The sequence below is a fragment of the Leopardus geoffroyi genome, chromosome A2 (assembly GCF_018350155.1).
Source record: "Leopardus geoffroyi isolate Oge1 chromosome A2, O.geoffroyi_Oge1_pat1.0, whole genome shotgun sequence".
Taxonomy (NCBI): domain Eukaryota; kingdom Metazoa; phylum Chordata; class Mammalia; order Carnivora; family Felidae; genus Leopardus; species Leopardus geoffroyi.
This window is the reverse complement of record NC_059331.1, coordinates 57,411,262-57,437,913: the sequence shown is the minus strand read 5'-3', so window position 1 is coordinate 57,437,913 and position 26,652 is coordinate 57,411,262. Positions and strand designations below refer to the sequence as shown.

The following is a 26,652-nucleotide window of genomic DNA, read 5'->3' as shown; positions in this document are numbered from 1 at the left end:
TCGCCCCGCTAATAGCTGCGGATTCTAATTAAATAACTCCGGGAACGGGCCGTCTCGCGCACGGTGTAACTTGATTATTGCTCGAAAGATGAGTTTGGAGCTGACAAGTTCCCTGCGAAGCTGACAAGCTTAAAAGCTGAATTTGACAAACCGACCAAACAGCAAGCACGGTAGGAAGGTGGAGCCCGGGACTTGGGGACGACTGGGCCTGAGCTCTCAGTCTGGGGAGACAGATACCGAGGACTTCGCAGGTGCCTGGTCTGCTCAGGGTCATTTCCTATACGCCCTCCGCTCTTACGGAACCTGCCATTTTATGGGGGGAAGGACTTCTAATAACATTAACTTTGCTGAAGATGTCATGACAACGTATACAGTCCATTTGTTTGTTACTCTTAATTGTCTGCAAAGGGTCTGGTAGTGCTGCTTTCAAATAAAGTGTATCTAGAGAAAATCTGAGGTTCAGTAAGGCCTACAGATCAGGAGACGATGCCTTTGAGAAGAGTTTGTTACTCACGGTTCCCAGGAGAAAGGGGCACGCCACACCGTGCAGGGCCACGTGAAGAAACCCCAGGAGGAGGGACAATTGTGACAGGCGCCTTACTTGTGGTTTCTGCAGGAGGGAACAAGCAAGGCAGGTGACACGCTTAGGATTGGCTAGTGTGGATAATTTCAGGACCCTGGGGCCTGGGTGGGGGCTGTCCCGAATGATCTGGTACCTGGCCCGGGGGTGATTACTCCAGGTAGACAGTGGCCCGGAGTCGGAGAGTCTGACAGCCTGAAAGGAGGTGGGGGGGTGTGGGCTCTGCATTGGTCGTTTCTATTTGGCGAGTGGGCCCCTAGAAGGAGGATTCTTCCTGGGGGCGGGAGGGGGTGGTGACAAGCCAGAGAGGTCAAGTCAAAGTGACTCGGCACGCGACCTGTCAGGCAGACAGACGCATGCACACCGGCCTCATCTTACATGTCACCTTCTCGGAGGAACCATCCCCGCCTACCCAACCCCCAGTCACAGCGCCCCCCACCCCTAGTCTCCCTTGCCATTACCAACTTCATCCCTTCGGGGCATTCAGGGCTGCACCCCTGCTCAAGCACCCAGGCACGGCTCCCCCATCCGGAGGAAGAGTCCTCATGCACAAGGGCACCAGGTCCTGTGCAATCTCTCCTCCCATGATTGTTCCCCCACGCCCCAGCCGTGGCTGGCCCCCAGCCTCCTCCAGCCCCACCCTGGCACTTCTGAGCCTCCTGACTCCTGCCTTTCCTCTGCCGCGCATGCCCCTTCTAACACAGTGTGCTCACTGTCTGCCCTCCACAGTGTCTTTGCCTCAGGAGCAGGGCACAGAGGTATCTGGGGGTTGTTTGTTTGTTTGTTTGTTTGTTTGTTTGTTTGTTTTGTCTCATTCATTGCTGGGTCTACGCCTAGGTCGGTGCCAGGCACACGTAGGGGGTCAATAAAGGGTGAATAAACAGCCCTCAGCACTACCCAGGACATTCTGGTTTGTGGTCTACAACATTCACTCACCCGGGGCACATTCACTGAGGCCCTCTTATGCCAGGCTGGTTCCAGACACCAGGGCACAGCGGTGGCTCAAGCCAGCAGGGGTCTCCATTCTCATGTAGCCAACGGTCTAGTGGGAGAGACGAAAAAAAAAAGAAGTGACGTGTACGCCAAGTCAGGTGGCGGCGTATAGAGTGGAGAAAAATAAAATCAGGAAGGATGTTGGACACAGTTCCTAAAGGTGTTTCGGGAGCAAGTGATGCACTGGGCAGAGTTCCAGGTTGCGAGAAGAGCAAGTGCAAAGGCCCTGAGGCACAGCGGGACGCCCGTGTCTTAATTATTAGTGTGGAATCTTAGCTTTGTCTCGAGTCTGTATTTTGTGCCTTCGGTACTCCTTGGTTTCACCTTTCTAGCTAATTAGCCTGAGTCTGCGTTATCACTCTGTTGAACTCAGCCAGCCCCCAGGGGGCAGGTACAAGTACACGTGGGGATACTGAGGCCACCCTGGGGGATGTTGCTAGGAATGATGAGCAGTGTCCGGGAGCAGAGGACAGAGCAGGGCTCCCATGCAGCCGGCTCAGGCTAGGTGTGGCAGCGAGAGGGCCATAAGGACAGGTGTGTGGCAGTTATCACACTACAGCCCTCCCACTCAGGGTGCCTCGCGTTTCCACCCGGGCCTGGGCTGGCTGCTCCTCCTTGCTCTCTGTTGGATGGGCACCCATTTGTTCATTCGTTCATTCGTTCATTCACTTACTCATCATCATGTATTCCCATTGCTTCCCTGTGGCCAGATGATGGCTCATCCTGGGGGAGACCCTCCTCCTCGAAGCCCTTCTTGATTCCCACCGCCTTCCACAGCCCCCTCTGGCCTCACCGAGACCCCCTCCGGCACAGGGCTGTGATCACCCTGGTTCCTCTCCAGTCCGTGAGCTCTCTAAGGGCTCTGGGCCAGATGCAGAAACAGGCTGAGAAAAATGTGACGATAGATAGAATACTGAATAGACACAGGCCACCTGTGGGTCAAGCCCACCTCCTCCCTCTCTCTAGGACCAGAAGGGCTCCATCATTAATAGGAGCCGAGGGACCTTCTCTTACTTCCGTGCTCATTTACACCATTAACAGTCTGGATTTTTTTTTTCCAATTTTAATTTATTTTAAACTTTGAGGACATGTCAGGATGGTACCTCTCGGTAATGAGAAACTAATTATCACTTCAAGGGCGGGAATCCATCTGTTGTGTCTGAGCCAAGACAGGACAGTGTGGAAGCTCAGGACGCTGAGGAGACGGCTAGGGGGCCGGGCCTCGGGGCAGGAGACAGATGGAGCCGTGGAGACAGGGCTGCCAGGACGTGGGTGGAGCCGGGAGGAGGGGGGAATCTGGGAGCTTCCACACATGGGGGCGAGTGCACCCAGCGTCACCTTCTGTCCCACCCCGCTGCTCCTGCCTTAGCATGCGAGCCCTGTCGCCCCCATTGCATCCCACCCCTGGGCCTTTGCACAAGCTGAGTCCTCAGCACCTAGCAAAGCCCCTCCCCCTTCAGGACTCTGCTCTTCCGACCCTGCCTGCCCACTGCCCACCCCCCACCCTGACACACTCACCCCATCTATACTCAAATCACCTGATTGTAACTGCCTGATGACCAGTCTCCTGGGGACATGGTCTGCTCTTTGAGAGGCAGCTTTATAGACTGGCAGACTGAGGTTCTAACCCCTATTAATGTGCATGACCTCGGGCAAGCCCCTTGTCTCCCTGCAAGTGGGCCTGGCCACAGCCACCTCACAGGATGCTGTGCTATACATGAGCACATGTGCCATACATGAGCTATACATGCCAGAACTGGAGTGTTGGGCCGGACGTCTGCTGCTGTGTGCCCTCAGTGTTGACCTTGGGACCACAGACACCCGCTGGCTGGGGTCTGCAAATGCCTGATGGAGGGCCGTATGAGGGACTGTTAGGGTGGATCTTGGGAAGTCAGAAGCCGTGGCATACCTTGGGGACACTTCCCAGAGCTCTTGTTCCCAACTCCTGGCCCACCTCCTCCCCTTCTCAGCTGCCTCTGCAGGGCCGGCCTTGAGGGCTACCTTCTCAGCCCATTGACACCCCTGGCCAGGGACTGGGGCAGGCTGACATGGCTGTGGCTCATGCCCAGATGAGGAAGTGAAGCTCCATGAGGCAGCAGGGAGGAGAGCAAACTCAGATGACTCCAGGGGCCGAGTCTGGAGAGGCAGGGGGAGCTTAGGGAGCAGTGGGGACTGTGGAGGTCTGGGGACACAATCTCTGTCCACAGGATGGCTCCAGCTCAGCCCCAGAAGAGAGCGGCCCGGAGGGAATGTCCCCCAAGCGTCTGGATCTTCTTTTTTTGTTTATATTTATTTTCTTGACTTTATATGCAAGTTAGTTAGCATATAGTGCAACAATATCGATTCCTTAATGCCCCTTACACATTTAGCCCATCCCCCCTCCCACAACCCCTCCAGTAACCCTCTGTTTGTTCTCCAGGTGTAAGAGTCTCTTATGTTTTGTCTCTCTCCCTGTATTTATATTATTTTTGCTTCCCTTCCCTCTGTTTTGCATCTGAAAGTCCTCATAGGAGTGAAGTTAAAGGAATTTGGCTTTCTCTGACTAACTTCACTTAGCATAATACCCTCTAGTTCCATCCACGTAGTTGCAAAGGGCAAGATTGCATTCTTTTTGATTGCTGAGTAATACTCCATTGTATGTATATACCACATCTTTATCCGTTCATCCAAAGATGGACATTTGGGCTCTTTCTGTACATTGGCTATTGTCGACGGTGCTGCTGTAAACATTGGCGTGCATGTGTCCCTTCAGAACAGCATACCTGTATCCCTTGGATAAATATCTAGTAGTGCAATGGCTGGGTTGTAGGGTAGTTCTATTTTTAATTTTTTGAGGAACCTCCATACTGTTTTCCAGAGTGGCTGCACCAACTTGCATTGCCACCAACAATGCAAAAGAGATCCTCTTTCTCCGCATCCTCGCCAACATCTGTCGTTGCCTGAGTTGTTAAGGTTAGCCATTCTGACAGGTATGAGGTGTTCTCTCATTGTGGTTTTGATTTGTATTCCCCTGATGATGAGTGACGTTGAGCATTTTTTCATGTGTCGGTTGGCCATCTGGATGTCTTCTTTGGAGAAGTGTCTATTCATGTCTTTTGCCCATTTCTTCACTGGATTGTTTGATTTTTGGGTGTTGAGTTGGATAAGTTCTTTATAGGTTTTGGATACTAACCCTTTATCTGATATGTCATTTGTAAATATCTTCTCGCATTCTGTTGGTTACCTTTAAGTCTTGCCGATTGTTTCCTTCGCTGTGCAGAATTTTCCTTTTGATGAGGCCGCAGTAGTTCATTTTTGCTTTTTGTTTCCTTGCCTCCAGAGACGTGCTGAGTACGAAGCTGCTGTGGCCAAGATCAAAGAGATTTTTGCCTGGTTGCTCCTGGAGGATTTTGATGGCTTCCTGTCTTATGTTTAGGTCTTTCATCCATTTTGAGTTTAGTTTTGTGTATGGTGTAAGAAAGTGGTCCAGGTTCATTTTTCTGCATGTCGCTGTCCAGTTTTCCCAGCACCACTTGCTGGAGAGACTGTTTTTGTTCCATTGGGTATTCTTTCCTGCTTTGTCAAAGATTAGTTGGCCATACATTTGTGGGTCCATTTCTGGGTTCTCTATTGTGTTCCATTGATCTGAGTGTCTGTTTTTGTGCCAGTTCCATACTGTCTTGATGATTACAGCTTTGTAATACAGTTTGAAGTCTGGGATTGTGATGCCTCCCGCTTTGGTTTTCTTTTTCAAGATTGCTTTGGCTCTTCAGGGTCTTTTCTGGTTCCATACAAATTTTAAGGTTCTTTGTTCTAGCTCTAGGAAGAATGCTGGTGTTATTTTGATAGGGATTGCATTGACTATGTAGATTGCTTTGGATAGCATTGACATTTTAGCAATATTTGTTCTTCCTATCCAGAACCATGGAATATTTTTCCATTTCTTTGTGCCTTCTTCAAATTCTTTCATAAGCTTTCTATAGTTTTCAGTGTATAGATTTTTCACCTCTTTGGTTAGATTTATCCCTAGGTGTTTCATGGTCTTTGGTGCAGTTGTAAATGGGATCGATTCCTTGATTTCTCTTTCTGTTGCTTCATTGTTGGTGTATAGGAATGCAACTGATTTCTGTGCATTCATTTTATACCCTGTGACTTTGCTGAACTCATGGGTCAGTTCTAGCAGTTTTTTGATGGAATCTTTTGGGTTTTCCATATAGAGTATCACGTCATCTGCAAAGAGTGAAAGTTTGACCTCCTCCTGGCTGATTTGGATACCTTTTATTTCTTTGTGTGGTCTGATTGCTGAGACTAAGACTCTCAATACTATGTGGAACAACAATGGTGAGAGTGCACATCCCTGCCGTGATCCTGACCTTAGGGGGAAAGCTCTCAGTGTTTCCCCATTGAGGATGATATTAGCATTGGGTCTTTCATATATGGCTTTTATGATCTCAAGGTGTGATCCTTCTATCCCTACCCTCTTGATGGTTTTTATCAAGAAAGGATGCTGTCAAATGCTTTCTCTGCATCTATTGAGAGGATCATGTGGTTCTTGCCCTTTCTTTTATTGATGTGATGAATCCTATCTATTGTTTGCAGATATTGAACCAGCCCTGCATCCCAGGTATAAATCCCACTTGGTCGTGGCAAATAATTTTTTTAATGTATTGTTGGGTCCTGTTGGCTAATACCTTGTTGAGGACTTTTGCATCCATGTTCAGCAGGGAAATTGGTCTATAGTTCTCCTTTTTAGTGGGGTCTCTGTCTGGTTTTGGAATCCAGGTAATGCTGGCTTCCTAGAAAGGGTTTGGAAGTTTTCCTTCCACTCCCCTATTTTTTTGTAACAGCTTCAAGAGAATAAGTGTTAACTCTTCCTTAATTGTTTGGTAGAATTCCTCTGGAAAGCCATCTGGCCCTGGACTCTTGTTTTGGGGGAGATTTTTGATTACTATTTAGATTTCTTTACTGGTTATGGGTCTGTTCAAATTTTCTATTTCTTCCTGTTTCAGATTTGGTATTTATATGTTTCTAGGAATTTGTCCATTTCTTCAAGAGTGCCCATTTTATTGGCGTATAATTGTTCATAATAATCTCTTATTGTTTTTATTTCTGTTGTGTTGGTTATGATCTCTCCTGTTTCATTCCTGATTTTATTTATTTGGGTCCTTTCCTTTTTCTTTTTGGTCAAACTGGCTAGTGGTTTATCAATTGTGTTAATGCTTTCAAAGAACCAGCTTCTGGTTTCATTGATCTGTTCTACTGGGTTTTTGTTTTGTTTTGTTTTGTTTTGTTTTTTGGTTTCGATAGCATCGATTTCTGCTCTAATCTTTATTATTTCCTGTCTTCTGCTGGTGTTGGGTTTTCCTTGCTGTCCTTTTTCCAGCTCTTCAAGGTGTAAGGTTAGGTTGTGTATCTGAGACCTTTCCTCCTGTCAGAGGCCTGGATTGCTATATCCTTCCCTCTTATGACCGCCTTTGCTGTGTCCCAGAGGTTTTGGGCTGTGGTGTTATTTTCATTGGCCTCCATGTACTTTTAAATTTCCTCTTCAACTTCTTGGTTAGCCCAATCATTCTTTAGTAGGATGTTCTTTAGTCTCCAAGTATTTGTTATCTTTCCACATTTTTTTCGTGTGGTTGATTTTGAGTTTCCCAGCATTGTGGTCTGAAACTATCCATGTTATGATCTCGATATTTTTGTGTTTGTTGAGGATTTATTTGTGTCCCGGTACATGATCTATTCTGGAGCAAATTCTGAGCGCACTGGAGAGGAATGTATATTCCGTTGCTTTAGGATTTAAATTTTTTTTAACGTTTCTTTATTTTTGAGACAGAGAGAGACAGAGCATGAATGGGGGAGGATTAGAGAGAGACGGAGACACAGAATCTGAAGCAGGCTCCAGGCTCTGAGCTGTCAGCACAGAGCCCGACGTGGGGCTTGAACTCACGGACCACGAGATCATGACCTGAGCCGAAGTCGGACGCATAACTGACTGAGCCACCCAGGCACCCCGTGTTGCTTTAGGATTTAATTTTCTGAATATATCTGTGAAGTCCATCTGGTCCAGTGTGTCATTCAAAGCCATTGTTTACTTCTTGATTTTCTGTTTAGATGATCTGTCCATTGTTGTAAGTGGGGTGTTGAAGTCCCCTACTATGATGGTATTATTATCAATGAGTTTCTTTATGTTTGTGATTAATTGACTTATATATTTGGGTCCTCCTACATTTGGAGCATAAATCTTTACAATTGTTAGGTCTTCTTGGTGGATAGACCTTGTGGATAGGTCTTCCTTGCCTTGGAGGGCCCCAGGGCATAACGGATGGATGACACGTTTATGGGGTCACATGTGTGCCCCTCTGCATGGGTGAGCATGGCACAGAGCAGAGCCCTCCTCCCTCCCCTCCCCATGTCCTTTCCCTTCCCATCCTCTGCACCCCCCTGGTGGAGCGCTGGAGTGAGCAGGAGTTCTGAGCCCCCCTTTGGTTTGTTTAGCCAATAAGCAAACTTCCTGAAGTCCTGAAGTCATACATAGCACGGTGGATGGGGAAAGGCAGAGGCTCTGGGGTCACACCCTACCCCACACCTCACAGCAAGCCCCCACTCACTTCCAGCCTCTGCTGTCTTTTCTGGAGAGTGGGACACAGTCAGCCCCACCCTCGAGCTGGGGGCATCCCGTGTACATGACAACACCAGGCACCGAGTCATTTCAGGCCCCCTGGGGCCTCCGGCTGGAAGCCAGGCTGAGGGCGGGTGGGACTGGTGGGGGCCCCAGGGTTGCAGATGTGACACAGTAGCTGTCTAAAGGACCAGGCTGAGGGTGTGCGTTCTAATATCCAGAAACAGGTAGCTGCCACTACCAAATGCACGAGTTAAGGTCGTGTTTGCTCTCTCTTGTCAATTATAATCATCCGTTTGAATAGAGGCCACCAGAGTTTTATTAGCGACATTATTGGCTGTCACAGAATGGCTCTACTCTGTTCCTAAAGTGCCCGTACAAAACTGCAATTTCCCCTCTGCTCCCGCACTCACTCTCATGCTCAGCATCTCCTAGGAGCTCCCCATAGCCTAAGGCCTGCCCCACTCCAGGCCTAAACTGGAAAATGAGGGCCTGCCCACCTTTCCCACCTGTGCTGTGTTCCCATGGTAATGAACCAGCAGTAATCCTGAGCACCCAAGCTGTCCCCACACCTCTGCACCTCTGTGCCATTCCTTCTGCTCTCCATCCCCTGTGCTTTGAGCCCTCAGCTCCCTTATCCACTTGTCCCTTAGAGCTGGATGGTGTCAGATGCTCACATAGTAACCTTTGTCCAGCCCGCCCTGCCTTCTTCCTGTGGATGCTCCACTTGGAGGAATCAGGGTTGGTCCAAGCCAGTCACGGCAACCACTTTTCCTGCAGCTGGTGACTGGCTGGGGAAGGGGCTTGGGACCCAGTTCTGGCCAATGAGGTATTAGAGGAAGTCTTTGGGGGCTTCTGTGAGAGATTCTCCTTCCTGAGAAGAGGTGAGCAGGGTTCATGAAGGTACCCCCTTGCTTCCCACTTGAGTGCTAACTGTGCAGATGTGATGGTCAGAGTGGAGACAGCCACACGGCAACCGTGAACCAGTGACACCAATATTCTGTTAACGGTAGAACGGAGAGGCAGGCGGCACCTGGGTCACTGATGACATTGTGAGCCACCAGACCACCTCTGGACCTCCCATCTCTCACATCGTCATTAAACATTCAATGTTAGATGCCTTCATAGTTTAAGCCACTCTTGGTAGGGTTTTCTGTCGCTTCAGCCAAACACATCCAACTGATACAGCCTTCTAGTGTCGGTTAAAATTTCTCTGTTCTTAACTAGTTCCCCAGCAGACTTGGATCTCTGCCCCTGTCCCTGTACTCTACACCCATGAGCTATGGTGCTCTGTCTGTCTGGTTGGCCCATTCATGTTTGGTCTGTGAACACCTCTGGGACAAGCCTCTGCCTTTTCCTCTCTGGCCAACCTGAGCCTGCATGCCGTGGGCCTTCGGGTCACCCCAAGGACCTCACCACACCCTCTCCTCCCCCATCATGGCCAGAGCCTCCAGCCATCATGAAGCCTTCCAGTTCACTTTGGCCCAAGCACTGCTTCCGGACCCCGAGGGCTTCGACAGCCTCTTCAGTGTAAAGCGTGAGGTCTTCTCTAAATAGAGCTTTCCAGCTGTCAGCTCTTGCCTCGTGTGTCCCTTCAAGTGCTAAGCTGTTGATTTCTTGTCAGCTTGGCCTCTCCTATGGCAGGCACGGGAGGCCACAGTGCACAGAAAGGAGTGCACGAGTGAGACATGGAAAGTGCAGTGATGGATACATCCCATTCCAAACCGAGTGAGACTCTTGGCATGTTCTGGAAAAGACCTCGGGTGTGCAAGTCGGGCGTCAGTTCCCCAAGGCTCCAAGGAAAGAGATGTCCCAGGCATGGTGGAGGGGTGAAGGCTCTTGGCCTCCCTTGTAGCAGCTCCCAATGCCGGCTGTGAATGAGGGACTGCCCTGTTGTCACATGAGCAGGACTCTGCCAAGGAAAGCAAGGGACAGAGAGGGATTCTAGTCCTCGGGGAACTGGGAAGGTGTGTTAGTGCTGGGGAAAGAAGGTCCCATTGCTTTTTTGAGTCTTGTAACAGGCACATGACAGTTACCAAGTCTCAGGCACCCACAGAATGCCAGGCGTGGGGCCGGGTGCCCTGACACACGGACAGGCCATACCATGAGGCTTCTCAGGCTGCACACAGCAGAATCCGGGTGTGCAATCTGGGCTCCACACTTCCAAGCTATAGCCCTGTCACCTCCTTTCTCTGAGCCTCCGCCACGTCCTCTAAAATGGGGTCATCAGTTGCTACCTTAACAGGGTCGGTCCTATGAGGATTAATTTGGGTAATGTGACTGGCCCAGCCTATGGCAGGCCGCCAACAGATACGGTTTGAATCCATTTGGATCTCCAGGTTAGACTGTGGAGTTTTGCACTGTTATGTCAAAGTCCCCCTTGAACCTAGCCTAAATCCATACTGTCACAATTCCAGGATGCTCCATTTAGACAACTTCAAGGAGCAATTGGAGTTGTTGTTGTTGTTGTTGTTGTTGTTGTTTTTTGATAGCCACTGAGTGACAGAAAAACCAAAGCGGCCTAAACAAGCAATCAAATGAGGCAGGAGAGAATAATTTATGTACCTAAGAAGGCTAAGGGCAGACAGTTCTAGGCAAGGCCGTACCTGGGTGCTTGATGACATCAGTAGCAATCATCTTTCCCGACCTCGTGGCCTTGCTTACTTTCCTCTGTGCTGGTGTCATTCTCAGCTGGGCTTTTCTGTTAGGAAAGCAAGATGGCCCCCAACAGTCACCTTCAGCCTCCCAACAGAAAAAGAACCCCTCATTCCCTATGATTCCAGCCCTAAGGTCAGGACCCACTGGGACCTAACTGGCACATACCCAGTGCTGAGCCAATCACTGTGGCCAGGGAGGATGGCCAGATTGAGGTCCTGTGACCACCCTCCCTAAGGAAACTCCTGAGCTGTTCAACCTGTTTTCCTGTGTGGGAGTGAACCTGAGAGAACAGAGGTTAGTGTCCAGTTGCTGCCCTCCTCTGTGCTTAATGTCCTGGGTTGCACCTGCTCTTATCCTCTTCCCGCCACCCCACTGTCTTCGTGGCAGCACTTCTTCCCTTCCCCCACTGCTTTCTTCCGTACCATTTCACCCATACCAAAAAGGAACACGACTTCCTGTTTGAATTCAGGATCCGGGGCCCACGCCCAGCTTCAAATTTGTTTTTTTGCATCCCAGTATACTCGTTTATTCAGTCAACCAGTGTCCACTGAGTACCTACTATGTCCTCCCGTGAGTTTTCAGGGTCTAATTATTTCTGGGTTTCTGGGGGCAAATCCCAGGAGCCTTCCAAGGAAATGAGTTTTGTCTGAGCAAGCATCTAGAGGCTAGCTTCCAGTCCCTCGGTGCCACCCACTGTGTGGCCCTGAGGGAAGTCTTTCCCCTCTCTGGACTTGTGCTTTCTTATCTGCAAAATGAGGCACTGGGAAAGTTGAAATCCTGGAGCCCTCTCAGCTCTGACATCCTGTGTGGCTGGGTCTTAGAACAAGCCTCTCCAGCTGAGTCAGCCTGTAAGCACCATGGACAGTGACCACAACACTCCCTCTGCTGCCACTGGGAGCATCGTGGTTGCTGTCCCCGTGGGTGCGCTGAACTGAGTCCAAACCATACAGTTCTGTGTCTGAACGTTCCACTTCTTGGCTAATGAGAACACCCAGGGCAGAGGAGACCCCGCGGCTTTCTGTGCCTGTGTGGACCCCAAGGCTCTATTTTCCTGTAAGGTGGCCTAATGCTGCTGCTACAGAAATTCTCTTTTGAGGTGTTTGTGAATCCCAAGCCCTCCCACCACTGAAAGTCAAGTCTGGAACTCTAAAAAGGAAGCATAGGGAGGGAGGCCACATGGAGGAGAGGAAGGGTTCTATACAGGTTGCTATATGTCCATGGAGCCCATCCTTCCTCTGCCTCCCTGTCCCTCCCTTCTTCTTCTCTCACCCACTCCCCTTCCTCTGTTATAGCCGAAATTGGTCATAGCCCCGTGGAAGAAGAAAGATGCCTGATGTGTCAGTAGGGAGGCGAGGGATCCTTTTGAGGCATGCCCAGTGGGAGGACTTTCTTTTTCTTCCGGTTGAGTCTAGTTTCTCTTCACTCTTTGAACACTTGGAGACAGGAATTAATTCCCCTGGTCACTGTGTCACTCATTTGTCAGCTCACTCGGCTGCTCACCACATCCATGTGTTCCCATCTTTATTTAGCTCAGCCTTTTTTTTTTCAAGCAAGAAGGGAGATTTCTTAGGAGAACATAGACAGCCCAAGGACAAGCAGAGAATAGAGTAGCTGGTCCTCCCCAAAGATGGGAGCCAGCAACTGTTTAAGACATGAGAAGCCAAGCCTGCTGTATCTTTTGGCCATTCTGGCGTCACACATTCACTCACCTCTGCTCCTCTTTGTACATCACTAGACCCTTCCATCTTTTAAATCTCTTGGCTTCTCTCCGTTTCCACTGCCATGACCCTAGTGTAAAGTACTTTTCTTTTTTTTTTTGCCTGGGAAACTGAGGCAGCCTCCTGAATTTTCTCCCGAATCCCACCCTTGCCCATTTCCAATCTGTGTCTCTCACTACAGCCAGAGGGATTTTTAGAAATGAACAGTTTATTCAACAGATTTCACTGATCCTAGGAAAGACGTCAAACTCATAAGCACGGTGTGGAACTGGATTACCACTCCCCCCCATTCGGTGCCCTGTATCGAAGTGCCCTGCTCGGTTGGAGGATTATACAGCACGGCCCATGTTGTCCTCAGGCATGGCAGAGGGGCTGCTGAACAGTGAAAACAGATGTGAGCACACGCGTTAAGAACCAGTGAGTAATTTACCACTTTTCTTTTCCTTTTTCCACCACAATGGCAATATTCCAGATAGAGACAGACTGGTCTGTCAACCTGAGTGCAGAGGGGAGAGGAGACGAAGGAGAGCCACATGTGCATGTAGTCTGAGACATAAAGAAACTTTATTGTAGGCCACTGAGATTTAGAGAATTGTGTGTTATGCAGCGTAACCCATCCTAACCTAACCGATACGCAGAATCCATGAACTCTTGCCCATCGCCCCATTGCTTTGCTGAGGCACCACTGGCCTTTCGGTCCTTACACAAGTTGCTCCCTCCCTCCTTACAACATTTGTCTGTGTCTCTCTCTCTCCTGGGAAAGTTCTTCACTCCCACTGTTGGGCAGTTGACAGTTACTCACCAGTGAGGTCTTGGCTTCGCTGTGAAGTACTCAGGAAAGGATGGCCTGGTCCCTGTTCAGAATTCCTAGAATTTACCTTCTTTGTCATTAGAGCTCTTTGACTACACTCTAAGTTGGAGGAAAACAGAGCCCAGGGATTTAGATCATGCTTCTTTGAGGCCCTACTCCACCCCCACCAATGTGCCCGGGCCCATGCTGAGGGGCTGGAGGTAAGGGGGTACATCAGCCCTGCGCCCTGCTCCCACAACCTGCCCCGTGACGGGGGAGATGGGTGTGCAAGCAGCAGCATTTGAACCCATTATGATCGTTCTAGCAGGAAATTAGTGTAAAGGGGCCAGCGAGAAGGCAAGGAAGAGGGGGAGCCAGAGATGGCTTTGAGGAGGATTTGGAGGTGTCCAGGTGGGGGGAGCTTCCTGGGAGAGTGGGCGATGGGGGGATCTGATGGAGGGATTGTAGGGCAAGAAGTGGTGCCCAGAGTTTCCAGGACTTGCAAGAGGATGAACCCAGGAGACGTTGGAACCAGAAGTAAATATCTGGCGTCTGTGTGTATTCCTGGGAACACAAGTGAGCATTCCTGTCGGAGTGCCTTTGCAAGCTCATGGTGTTTGCTTCTTGGGGTCGAGGGATGGTGATAACGATGACAGTGGGTTCCAAGCCCTTGCACACCGTGGATATCAGTGGCAGGCTCTGATCCGAGGGTGTGGTGGGCGTGTGTGGGCAGCTGTGTTCCCGGACACAGCAGCGGGAGAGACATCTTTGTCTCCACTCTGCTCATTGGACACGTCTGGATGCCTTAAATTCCTGACTTTGTCTTCTAAGAAAACCCGCCACGGTCTTTCTAGTGAATCAAGGCTTCCTGTGTACACAGCCCAGTAGTCATTTAAAACGTGTATCAGGTGAACAAAATGAAAGAGAGACGAATCGCCGAAGCATCACGTCCCTGGGTATGATGTCTCTCCACGTGATCTTGTTGTTAAAAGAATCCGCAGGGACCAAGATGAAACCAGATGCTCCATGATTAGGGGCTGTGGTCACTCAGCAGGCCCCTGCTCTGGGGAAGTGAGGTGTTTCCTGGGGTTTGAGGGCCCTGATGGGACATGACAGAAAAGCTTCTCAGCCTCCCAAAGGTTGGAGGGTGGGCAGTGATGCTGGAAAAGTCACCCCCCTCTGTGGCCCTTGAGTTTCTCGCTGTTGGAATAGGGAGGGAGGTACCATTCCCCGACTGCCAACCTCCCTGGCTGTGCGGCTTAGGCAGTGGTGGACAGTTCTCGGAGAAGCCCATTGATTCCAAGGAATTGTGGCTGTTTGATGGTATTATCTTCATGCGGGTGTGAGGTGGACCCTGCTGGGCTCCCCATACTGGAGGGGACAGACACCCACAGAAACTGGACCAGACCCAGCACACAAGCTCTCCTCGGGAAAGCTGACCTCTGTGTGGTGGTTGTCTAGAGGAAGGGACGTCAGCGCTCACTGGGGGGGTGGGGGGTGGGAGGTAGATGGAATAGCACAACCAAGGAGGAGCCTTGTGAGCTGGGACCATAAGGGGAGGAAGAGGGGACGGGTGGGGGCAGGGGGGCAGGTATGGAGGGGAGCAGAGGAGCAAAGGCTTGCAGGCCCAGGCAGGCCTAGGCGGTGATGAAAGGAATGCCATCGTCCTGCCTCAGAGAGCTGGTTGAATCTGGCACAACGGGGCCGCTTCCACAGCTCTCTGGGCTAGAGGGTGAAGCTGAGCTCCTGCCTGGCCCTCCGCCCGTCTTGCCGTTTTCAGGTCCAGCAGAGCTCACCCGCAGAGCGTAGACATGAGCCTGCCCACCTGACGGATGGGAGCACGGGCTCTGGTCAGATGATGGGGGGGCCAGGGGCCCCCCCGCGGCGGACCGGAGGCCACAGGCGTGGGCAGTGTAGATGCTGAGGCTGCACGCTGCCAGGGTCCGGCTAGGGTCATTTCCAAAGCCAGTCGGCTCCTCCCTAGGGCCCCTGCCTCTCAGACTAGCTAGTGCCTACTGGTGAGGCTTCAGAACCTTCCAGGCCACAGCTGGAGGGATCTGGACCTCTCCAGATCAGCACGTAGGTATCACTTAGTGTGCCCTCTCAGACTGGCATCCCCGGCAGGGTGCAGGGCCCAGCTGCGGAGCCCAACGCTGCGTGTCTGTGCTCCATGTGAAACAGTGCTGCAATCCATGAGTAGTGTCCGCAGCGGGTGAGGAAGGGGAGACCTGGGTTACGCACGCCAGCCATTTGCCACTCCTGGTACACCCCCTCGTTTTGCATATGGAGAAACTGAGGTCCAGAGGGAAGAATGCCCTCGTCCAATGGCCTGTCCTTTCACTTCCCGCTCTGGCCTCTCGACAGAACTCTTGGTACCCCCCGTGACACCACGTGAAAACAGTCAACTATGTGTGTGACAAGGAAATCATACTGGATGTGTCTGGACCCACACCATGTTTCTCTTCTTGTTTTTCTCCTTTGCCTCTGTTCTGTTTTAATACTTCGTGTGTTTCGTGCATTATGAAGGATGGTGGGACAATGAACATCCGTGGGCCCACAGCTCAACTCCAGAACTAGAACATTCCCAGTCACTTCCATCTTCTCCTTGCCTGGAGGTCACCCCTCTCTGCAATTTGGTGTTTGTTTGTTTGCCATTCTCTTGCTCACAGGCCGACTGAATAAGCCTAAACATTAGATTGCTTCTTTGTTCTCAAGCTCTAAAAACTTGCTGTCTGTATGTAGATCTCTAAAGTTTGCATTTTTGTACTCAACGTTTCCCTCTCTCTGAGCTTGAGCTGTGCTGCTGTGTAGCTGGAGTTTGCTGTCACCAGTGTGGAAAGAAATTGTGTCACTGTGCTACAATTTCTTTTTGCATTGCTCTGTCAATGAGTATCTGGGTCATTTCCTTTCTCCCCCTCCTCTTGCTAACAGTGCTGCGACGAACTCTTCTTGGGTGTGCCTTGTGTGACTCCTGGGAGTGGATTTGCAGGGTGCTAAGGTATGGGACTGGTCAACCTAACAAGAAAAGGCCAAAGCGGTTTTCAGTGTGGCCAGACCAGGTTTCACACTCATCAACCGTGGGTGCCAGCTGATCTACATCGTCTCAGACCCAGGTGCTGTCAGATGTCACATATCTTCCTCACTGTGAGCCTGATGGATGTGAAATCTCTCACGGGGACCTTACCTTGCACTTCCCTGCATCCTCGTGACAGCGGGCAGCTTTTCCCGTGTTCATCTGTGCACTCCATTTCCTCCTCTACGACACGCCTGCTGTGGTCTTTTTGCTCATTGCCTCTTTTCTTCCTGTGGATTTGTAGGACTTCTTTATGTATTCTGGATACTGATCCTTTGCTAGTTGTACATATGCCAGAGGCCTTCTGCTTTTAGTGATTTGTCTTTTCACCCATCATTTGGTGAAAGGAAATTTACATTTTACTGCAGTCAAACCTATCGATTTTTTTTTATGCTTACCGAGCTTTTAACACCTTGTTAAAGAAATTGTTCCCAACCCCAAGTTTGGAAAGATATTCCCCCAGAATATCCCCCTCTTTTATCCCCAGCTTCCGAGGCTGAGCCAGGCCAGCCAGTGTTGCTCCTGTTTGCGGCCGGGGAGTCCCAGCCCCAGTTAGAGACTTCTCTCTTTTGAAGGCTCTAGAAACTCTGAGAAGGGCCCTAAATGGTGGGCCCTCGATTAAGGGGTTTCAGAAGGCAGGAGCCCCAGGGACGCCTTGCTTTGCGAAGCCTCTTGTGTTCCAGGGAACTGCTCTCTGTGGCCACCTCAAGACGAGGTGTTTTTGACAAACATGTGTCACCTGCATGACACTGGTAAGCAGTTATGCCATGGCCATAAATCTGGGCTTGTGCTGCTGAGTGCGATACCGGCTCCTACATGTGGCTGAAGCACTGCCAACAGTGTCTCTGCTGGTTTGTCTGGCAGTGGGGGGTGCCAGGCTGCTTCAGGACACATCGGCTCCCAGTCAGTGGCTGTGTGCTATGAAGGTCCCAACGCCGACGTCTTTCTCAGCATCCCACCCCCCCTTCCTAACCTTCGCTGGCTCCCACTGGATGTCTCACAATGTGGACACTTTTGCACCCAGTGATGCTAATTGCTCTGAAAAGAAATAAAGCGGGAGCGGTGTGCAGGGAGTGACACAGGCCATTTGCTAAGAATGATCTGTGATCTCCGGTTTGTTTACCAAAGCCTACTGGGTCAGAGCCTGAAGGAAATGGGGGGGAGCCGTGCGGGTATCCGGGAAAAGCACGCTAGTCAGGAGAGCTGCACATGCAAAGGCCCGGAGGTCAGGTTGGGTCTTATGGGTTGGAGGCAGGTGTGTCTGGAGTGCAGTGAGAGGCGCAAAGCTGGGAGCAGGGTGGGAGTAGGGAGCATCGTGTGGGATGGTGAGGCATTTGGGTTTCACCTGGAGTGTCATGGAAAGCGGCTGGAAGGCCCTGGGTAGGTCCAGGAAACCGTAGAGGAGGCCAGATGGCTTAGGCGCAGCCACTCCCGGGCCAACTATACCTTGGTCGTAACTGTGCTGACTGTAGATCCTAGCTGTAGAGCAGAACCCAGGTAACAGCAAACATGAGGGCCTGGTGACGGTCCCGAGGCCAGCCAGTCCATCTGTCTGCAGCCAGGCCTCTGCCTATAAATCCTGCCGCCTGTGCATCCTGCCCAGAATGCTGGGATGCCGGGATCAGTTAGTTTCTGCTGCCGAATTACCACCCCGAAATGTAGCAGCTTGCGCCAACTGTTGACTTAGCTGAGCAGCTAGCTGGTGGGGCAGGTCTTCTGGGCTCCCTCAAGCATGTGTGGTCAATGGCAGGGGTCGGCCGATTGCTGGCTGGCTGTTGGCCGGGGCGACTAGGGGCCGTGGTGAGTAGGCTACATGTGTCCCATTCTTCCAGGAGGCCGTCTGGGCTTCTGCACATGGTGGTGCCAGGGTCCCGAGAGGGTGGGCACGCAAGGCCACGAGGCTCTTTGAGGCCTATGCCTGAAATTGGCACGGCATCATTTCCACCACATTCTGTCGGCCAGAGCAAGTCACGGAGCCAGCGCAGATTCCAAGCGGGGGGATCTAGACCCCACCCCTGATGGGAAGAGCTGCCCCATCATAGTGCAAAGGGTACGGAGACAGGGGGGTGGAGGAACAGAGCTGTTAAGGGGTCAACCGCAGTGTCCCGTGTTCTGGAGAGAGGAGCCAGGCAGGAGCCAGGGCCCCGGAACAGTCAGCCATGGCTGTGTCTCTGTCGCCCTGAAGAAACCAGACCCCCAACAATCCAGGACTAGGCAGAGGAAGCTGGGACCATCTGTTCCTTTGTCACCAAATGCCACCTAGCCAGTAGCGATAGACTCAACAGTCCCCATGGAGGTGTCTTTCTGTGGGATGCTTACACCCAAGGACTGCGGAGATCATATGGAACATCGCACACCTTTGGCACCACCTCTTCCAGGAAGCCCTCCAGGCTTCTTCTGGGCTCTCCCAGGCTCACCCCCCTCCCCCCGTCACAGAAGACAGTGTACTTGTGTCCCTCATTGGTGCATGTGTGTGTCAGCCTCCTGAGTCAGAAAGGCCAAGGCCTGAGGCCGGGGCTGTGTCTCACTCACCCCGAATCCCTACCCCTAGCTGGGAGTGTGCACTGAGGATGAGGCTGGCAAGGTATGGGTGTACTGGGGACCTGCATTCAGTGCTGACTCACAGTTGATGTCTGCAAGGGAAGGGGAGGGTCACTGCACCTGGTAGCAGGCCCCAGATGAGCTCGGCCTCGAGCCGGGACGGGGGGTGCTGGGAACGGATGCTGGATGCAGGCGGCAGCCAGAGCTCAGAGGAGCAAGGGCAGAGACCACAGTCCTCTTGCAGACAGAAATGGGTCTCAAGCTCTGGGCGCCAGCACCAAGGCAGGAAGGCAGCCCACAGGAGAGCATGCAGAGAAGCCACTCTGGGTGTTCAAGGCCAGCACTGGACAGATGGAAAGGCAGGCAGGGCCTGCCAACCCCGAGGAAAAAAGAAACATCAGCCACGTTTGGCTATAGTCAGCTTTCGTTTACTGGAGTTTCCCTTGCCTGAGATCCACTGTACCCAAAATCAATATTATTAGCATTAAAAAAGAGAAACAAGCCAACTAGGATGTAGCACCCCCGAATGCACTGTGGTTTCGGTGCCATCACAGCGCAGGAGAAAAATCTTCATCACCTTCTCATGCATACCAGAGACAAGGGAGGGAAGAATGGCGGCGGGGGGGGGGGGGGGGGGGGGCGGGGCGGTCTTCACGAGGCCTGCAGGAGTGCCTCCCTGGGGCTCATAGTGAGTTAAGCCAGCCAGACCTGCGAGTGTGCCAGCTCGTCCTGCCCACCTGGCGTCAGCACCATTGCCCCGGGCTGCGCCGGGCTGTCTCCCTTGGGGAGAGAGCTTGAAGCTTTTGCAGTTTGTAGTGGTCTGTTGTATTTAAAAACCCGAGCATCCCAGAGTCATAAATTACCTTGAACTAGTTTGCTAACCCTGGCGACTCGGTACAGCGCCTTCTCAGAAGCGGCCAGTTATGGAACGGACTGAGTGAGGCATGGCCCGGTCCCCGCAGTGAGGCAGTATGTGCCAGGCCTGGCGTGGATGGTAGCCACCCAGGACCACGGGGACAATGCAGGGAGGTGCCGCAGGCCTGTGCACGGCATTTCTGTGGAAACGCGCTCCAGAAGGGAGAAGGGTCTGTGAGTCCGTGAAGTGGGATTCTCACTCCAGCACGTGGTCGTGACATCTGTACCACATGGAAGAGGCAGAGCGCACCGTGTAGTTCAGCATCTCCTGTTACATCCCTGCTAGAGGATCAGCTCCTGCTTGCACCTTTCCAGGGATGGGGGCTCCTCACTGCCTGAGACTTTTCACACTGACAGGAAGTTAGCTTCCCGCAAATTCCAGCTCCATCATCTGGGTCCATGTTCTGAATCCATGCTTGCAACAGCCTGGACAGAGTGGGAGGCCGTTGCAAGGCTGCTGGCCAGCTAGGACGGCTCTCCCAGCCTTTCCTCCATTGCCACAGCCCTCTGGTCACCACAGGTGCTAAAGGGCCCATCTGGTTAGACATTCCGAGTGTTACCCCTGCACTGCAAGTTCATTGGCCACGGCAATGTTGACATCAAGAGAAACACGTGTCATTTCCTTATCTCTAAAAGAGCTCCAACCCCCTCCCCGTTTTTGTATTCAGAAAGCAGAGGGGTGACCCACACTTTCTGGGGTCATGGGGAGGAGATTCAGGTGTGAAGGGAGCATCTGCTTGTAATGTGGGATCCAGTTCCAGGATCCCCTGGCGTTCCTTGAAATTTGCTGGCGAAACAGAACCCATTTGATGTTCAAAACCAGGCTTCCAACAGAATGGGACAGCTGAAACACCCCAAAAATGGACAAACCACATGAAACAGGTTTTGAAGACACTAAATGAACATCAGGCAAGAATGGACACTGATCCCTGAGAGGAAGGAAGTGATCTCTGTGGTGCTCTGAGCATCTTCCTGGGGAAGAGGTCATGACCCAACTTGGCAGGTGGTGTGTGTGTCCGTGTGTGTGTGTGTGTGTGTGTGTGTGTGTGCGTGTGCATGTGTAGTAAGGGAGTGGAGGACAGAGCCTGGAGTCCTCCCTGAGTTAAAGAGGTGGAGCTGAGTGTCTGGAAAGACCAAAGCAGCTAGAGCTCACCACAAGTATCAAAGAGGACTGCACGGCATGAAGGGAGTACTCAGGACATCTGCAGAGTTTCTCCCTTGGGTATTCAGTGGAGTGCTGGCTAGAACATGTGTGAGAGAAACTGGGAAATCAACTATCCAAAAGAAGTCGGAGGTAGCAAGTGTCTGCTCTTACCAGCCAGACTAGAAAACCTCATGATGCCTGGGACATTGGCTAAAGTATTCTGAACAGACTTGCCCCAGTAGTAGGAAAGGATTAGCCCTAAGCCAAGCACTGCTGAATTTGACAACCTTAAAAACAAGACACTAAAGGATCAAGTTATTTCCACATAACTTACCATGTCCCAGAACAAAGCTCAAGGTGGTTTAGAGGAATACAAAAATATCCAGCAGGGCGAAATTCACAAAGTCTGACATCCAGTGAAAAGTTTTATGGCATGGAAACAGGCAAGAAAATATGACCCATATGAGAAGAAAAATTAATCAGACTGGCCCAAAATAAACACTGATGCTAGAATTAGCAGAAAAGGCCATTAAAATAGTTATTATAACTGCATTCCATATATTCAACAGGTTGTGTATAAACATGCAAGATTTTTTTTTTAACTTGTAAAGATTAAACTCTAATGCAGTCACAAAAAATATTCAAATAATTAAAAAAAAGTGTTAGGAAAAGAAGAAAAAGAGAACAAGGAACCAATGAGATAGAAAGAAAACAAACAGATATGTCTAATCATTTCAGTATTCATATTAAATGTAAATGGCCTAACTACACTAATTAAAAGGCAGTGATTGTCAGATATGGTGGGTTTTTTTTTTTTAATGTTTATTTTTGAGAGAGAGAGAGAGAAAGCAAGCAGGGGAGGGGTAGAAAGAGGGAGACACAGAATCCAAAGCAGGCTCCAGGCTCTGAGCTGTCAGCACAGAGCCCAACACAGGGCTGGAACCCACAAACTGTGAGATCATGACTTGAGCTGAAGTCCGGCGCTTAATTGACCAAGCCACCCAGGCACCCCAGATTAGATGTTTTTAGAAAGCAAGAACTATGTACTACCTACAAGAAATACCTTAAATATAAAGATGAAAATATGTTAAAAGTAAAAGGATGGAAAACAGATGTAATAAACCAGGGGCCACCAGAAGGAAGCAGGGCTCATGACTGAGCCAGAGAAGCCTAGGGGAGCCAGGAGCTCCCATGGGAGGTGCACCTGAGAGATCCTCTGCTCATGAGTCAGGGGTGGGGTCACTGCCCATGACATTTGCCAGTTATGCCACCAATGGCAGTCCTACCGGTGCCCTTTCTTGAGTTCTGTGTGTGAGCCCTGTCTACCTCTTCACAGTCTGGGCATCTCCGGTTTGCACAATTGCAATCCACTGTGGCTGTGAGGGGAGGGAGGATGGGAGGTGCCACTAATAGCCCCACTTTCCAGAGGAGCCACTGCTCACCACCTGTCAGAGTCCTGTGGGTCTTTATTGAGATCCATAGACTATTCTGGCAGAGCAGGGCCTCAGAAATCATTGAATATGAGCCCCCCTTATAGGCAGACAAACTGAGGTTCAGGAGTTGAGCACAACTTCCAATGGTTAACATTCTGGAGTCCTAGACTTCCCCGCTTTAGGGGCGCAGTTTGGTGAGCTCATCAAGACCCCTAGAAGCTGCCCTCCCCCAGCAGTCACAGCTTACTAAAGCAACCAGGATGACCTGATCTATAAATGGGGTCCTGACGATCCGCTATCACCACCCTCCCCCTACCCCCACAAGCTGCTCACCCTCACAGCCTTGCAAAGGGGCCATGCACCCTAATGTGAGCCTCCTCAGGGCACAAAAGGGTTGCCAGACTGAGGATTGGAGGGAACCCACACTAAACAGCTGGATTGGCCTGAGTGGGCAGCATCTCTTGGGCTGCTCTTGTCCAAAAGCTGCCATACCCCGATACAGACAGAAGTGAGCATGCCTGTGTTCCAGCAAAACTTGACTTACAAAAGCAGGCAGCAAGCCACATTTGGCTCAAGACCCATAGTTGGTCAGCCTTTGTTCTACATATAGCAAGTCCCATGATAATCCAGATTGATCAGCCTGACTCCAGGCCAAGCGGCAGACCTGCTACGGGCCCAGGGCAGAGTAGGGTACTGGGGGGCGCAGAACTGGGCCTGGGTTCCATGTTCCGTCACACACTATAATCCTAGCAACTTGCTTGACGTCTCCGGGTCTCACTGTCCACACCTGGAGGCTGGATCCGGGGTGCAAACTCAGAGCTGCTGGGGTCACATTACCACATAACAGAGAAAGGCTGGCTGGTGCGGAGACTTGGGCCCATCTAAGGACTCAGCTGGCTTCTCCATTGCCGTCAATCATCGCTGATAGGGACACTGGCCCCCAACATTTCAGAAGTCACAGGCCACATTTAGATGTGAACCCTCGTGGTTGTATGCTGGCCACTGACGCAGGCCAGCCTGACTTGCGTGGGGCCGACCACACCCACAAGCCGTGTCCCTTTGCTACCCCTCAGCTCAGGGCTTGTCTGCTTTTACTAGGGGACAGAGAAGACTGGCTTTCCCAACAGACGCTGTCTTCAGGTTTGAAACGAGTTGCGGGGGTGGGGGGGGGGCGCAAACATTACAAATAGACTCCCTTGCCTCACCCGTGCGCCTGTGTTCATTTCCACCTGGTAATAACCTTCCAAGGCCTTCCATGTTGAGCTCACATATCTCAGACTTCGCCTGTGCAAAACCTTCTTGGCTGGGTTTTTCTTAATCATTTGCTCAGTGGGTGTATTATTTGACATGTAATTGTCTTCCTGGGAGATTAACTTTCAGGGCCCTGAATGGTCTTTATTAAAATAAAGAGAGCGGTAAATTCCAGCCCTGTCCCATGGGGCATGCAGGAGACCCAGCACACCTCATACTGGGCGCGCGCATGAAGACGTTCCTCTCGGTGGGAAAGGGTCACCAGCCTGCACGTTCTCCAAGCCCTCCTCCTTCATTAGACTGACGCTGAAGGAGTGAAGGAGCTCGTGGTGGATCCGAGGAGTTGGGATGCTGCTGCCCCCTGGAGGGCCCAGAGCCTGGTGTCGTGGTGAGGAGGATGTGGATTCGCGTCCTAACCTATCCAGTAACGAGGCCATGTGACCTCGGCAAGGTCCAGCACTCTCTGAGCTCCAGGGTCCTGGGCAGCAAAGTGAAGCCGCTGGTGGGGACCTAGTGGAAATACTCTTCCTGGGAGTCTGTGCTGAGCTCCAGCTTTGAGAGCACTGGTTATCCTGCAGGGCACAGTTAGCGGTCTGCGACCCACATGCTGCCTTACCCCTGTGTGTCTCCTGAGTGTGCAGCTCTGTTCAGCTCCTGGTTCCCCTCCCCAGCCCCTCTATGCATTCATTCATTGTCTCTTTCCTTCCTTCCTTCTCACACTCAGTCCATTCTCCACTGGACAGCCAGAGGGATCCCGATAAAAGCTAGGTCAGTGCCAGCCCCTCAGCCCCCTACCATGGGCTCCCACCTCACGCACAGTGAGAAACAGCGTCCTCCCCATAACCCTCATGGTCCTGATCATCTGCCCCATCATCCTTCTGCCCTCATCTCTTCCTGCGGTCACTGGCTGGGTTCCAGGCACACTCCTGCCCCAGGGCCTTTGCACTGGCAATGCCTTCTGCCTGGCTCACTCTTCCCCCCGGACACCTGCGTGGCTCCCTCACCATCAAGTCTTTACATAGTTTCATCTCCTGGGGGCCTTCCCTGACCAGCCTGTTTGTACTTGCAACATTAACCCCTTCCCCTGAGAGGGTATTTCTATCCACAGTGCCTGTCACCTTGTGCCAGATTTGGTTTACTGTCATCCCCCTCACTGGAAAGTGGACATCCTGCAGGCAGGCCTGACCCAGGGCAGGTGCTAGGAGCTCTTGCCTGCCTCTGGCAGACCTGGATTATTTCCACCCAGCCTTGAGGGATGTGGTCTTTAGTTTGGATGGAGGGCCCATTTCAGTCTCCAGCTGCCTTAGCAGTGCCCTGAGCCCGGGGTAAGTTCTGGAGGGCTGCACAACGCCCAGCTCACCCGGCAGCCCCTGGTCTCTTCCCTCCATTGTCAGAGCCAGGAATTCCGCAGCCTGGCCCAGTGCCCAGCCCCCGCGATGCTCCGCTGATTCAGCGGAGGGGAGCACCTACTTCCTGTGGGCCAGGGACTCTTAGCCCCGTTCTTTCCCTTTTGCTCTTTGTAGATCGCACAGCCCCAAAGCAGGCCCCAAGCCTATCATCCTCCAGAGACAAAAACAGCCGGTTTGTGCCTCCCTGGCCACCCCTGCTTGTCCACTCAGGACTGGCCTTGGCCCTGTTGTGCCCTGGCTGCCCAGGACCTTGACAGGTGGCATCTCAGAGCACGTCAGCTTATGGGTGCACAGCTCTGCGTAGGGCCTTGGTCCCTGGGGCAGCAAGCACCTTATCCCTACAGGTGCCAGGAGGGTCCGTGCAGAGTAGGGTGGTTCATTCAAGTCGTGTCATGCGTCCATATGTCTGTCTATCCTTTCAGTAAATAGTCACCAAGCAGCTGTTCTCTGCCTGGCCCTGCTGTGTATGCTGGGAACAGGATGAAGCCCTGTCCCGATGGGGCCAGCCTCCCCTCTCCAAGCCTTAGGGCCCTCCTGTGTCAAATGAGAATAATAACATTGGCTTCCCAGGAGGCTGTGAGGAGTACATGAGACAGATATAGAACAGAATCAACAAATGTTTTCTGTCAAGGGCCAGACAGGAAATACTTTAGGCTCTGTGGGCCATACAGTCTGTCATCACCACTCAATTCTGCAGATGCCCCAGCCATTGACGACATGTCAACGGTGGGTGTATGGCTGCATTCCAGTGAGACCTTAGGAAAACAGCCGGTGGGCCAGATGTGGCCTGGGGGCCGTGGCCTGCTGGCCTCTGGTGCAGAGTGTCTGGGATGGGCGCAGAAGGGACAGCTGCTGCTCTAATCATGGCCGATGATGATGGTGGTGATGCTGTCCTCCTCTGGGACCCAGGACTACAGGAAAGTTGCGGTCTGGGGTTGCAGAGTGCTGGGGGCAAAGCAGGCACGAGGTGAGCGAGATTTCAACAGCACCGCGTTCTGCTTCCATCTGTTTAAGCCTCATTTAGTCTGTCTGGGTTTCCCTGGAGCCGCGTTTAATCCCTAACAGGGCAGGGTAAGTTCTGGGAGAAGGGAGAGCTAGCACTTAACTCACGGCCGAGGTCGGCCAGGAGGCCCCACAGAGGCGGCTGATCTCACCCTGCCTGGTGCCACCACTTTGAAGCAAGCCTGGGCTGTGCCCTCGGGGGCAGCTGAGTGCAGGCAGGGGCCCGGCAGTTCTCATGCGTCCTGCTTTATTGCCCGAGAGACTCCTCCGCTGGCACTGTCTTTTTCCCTGGTGCTCCGAGATCCCTCTGCTCATTGCTCTATGCAACCCTGTCTCAGATTGTGTTCTAAATTCTTCTTAATTAAATGTTTGCCTCCTCCCTCTAGACTATGAGCAGCTCCTCCTTCGGGAAGGGAAGAGGAAGAATTAACATTAATTGAATGTGTGCCACGTGGAGGCCTTGGGGACGAGGAGTTCAAGGAGACCAGAGAGGTCACATGCCTGCCCAAGGGCACACAGATTAAGAGCCACGGAGCTGGGATCTGGAGTT

General features: G+C 51.7%; 2 long non-coding RNA genes across 2 annotated transcripts in view; one reads left to right on the top strand and one right to left on the bottom strand.

Moving 5' to 3' along the window:
- Window positions 1–52: 52 nt before the first annotated feature.
- LOC123606069 lies at window positions 53–10,900 on the bottom strand. The gene is made up of 3 exons (XR_006716077.1): window positions 10,775–10,900; window positions 1,517–1,622; window positions 53–610 (listed from the first exon to the last, which is right to left on the bottom strand). It is a non-coding gene; the product is annotated as an uncharacterized LOC123606069 (long non-coding RNA).
- Window positions 10,901–10,944: 44 nt separating this feature from the next.
- LOC123606070 overlaps window positions 10,945–26,652 on the top strand; it is a 35,081-nt gene continuing 19,373 nt past the window's right edge. The window contains exons 1-2 of the long non-coding RNA XR_006716078.1: window positions 10,945–11,120; window positions 12,780–12,961. This is a non-coding gene — a long non-coding RNA (uncharacterized LOC123606070). The remainder of the gene's footprint in view (window positions 11,121–12,779; window positions 12,962–26,652) is intronic.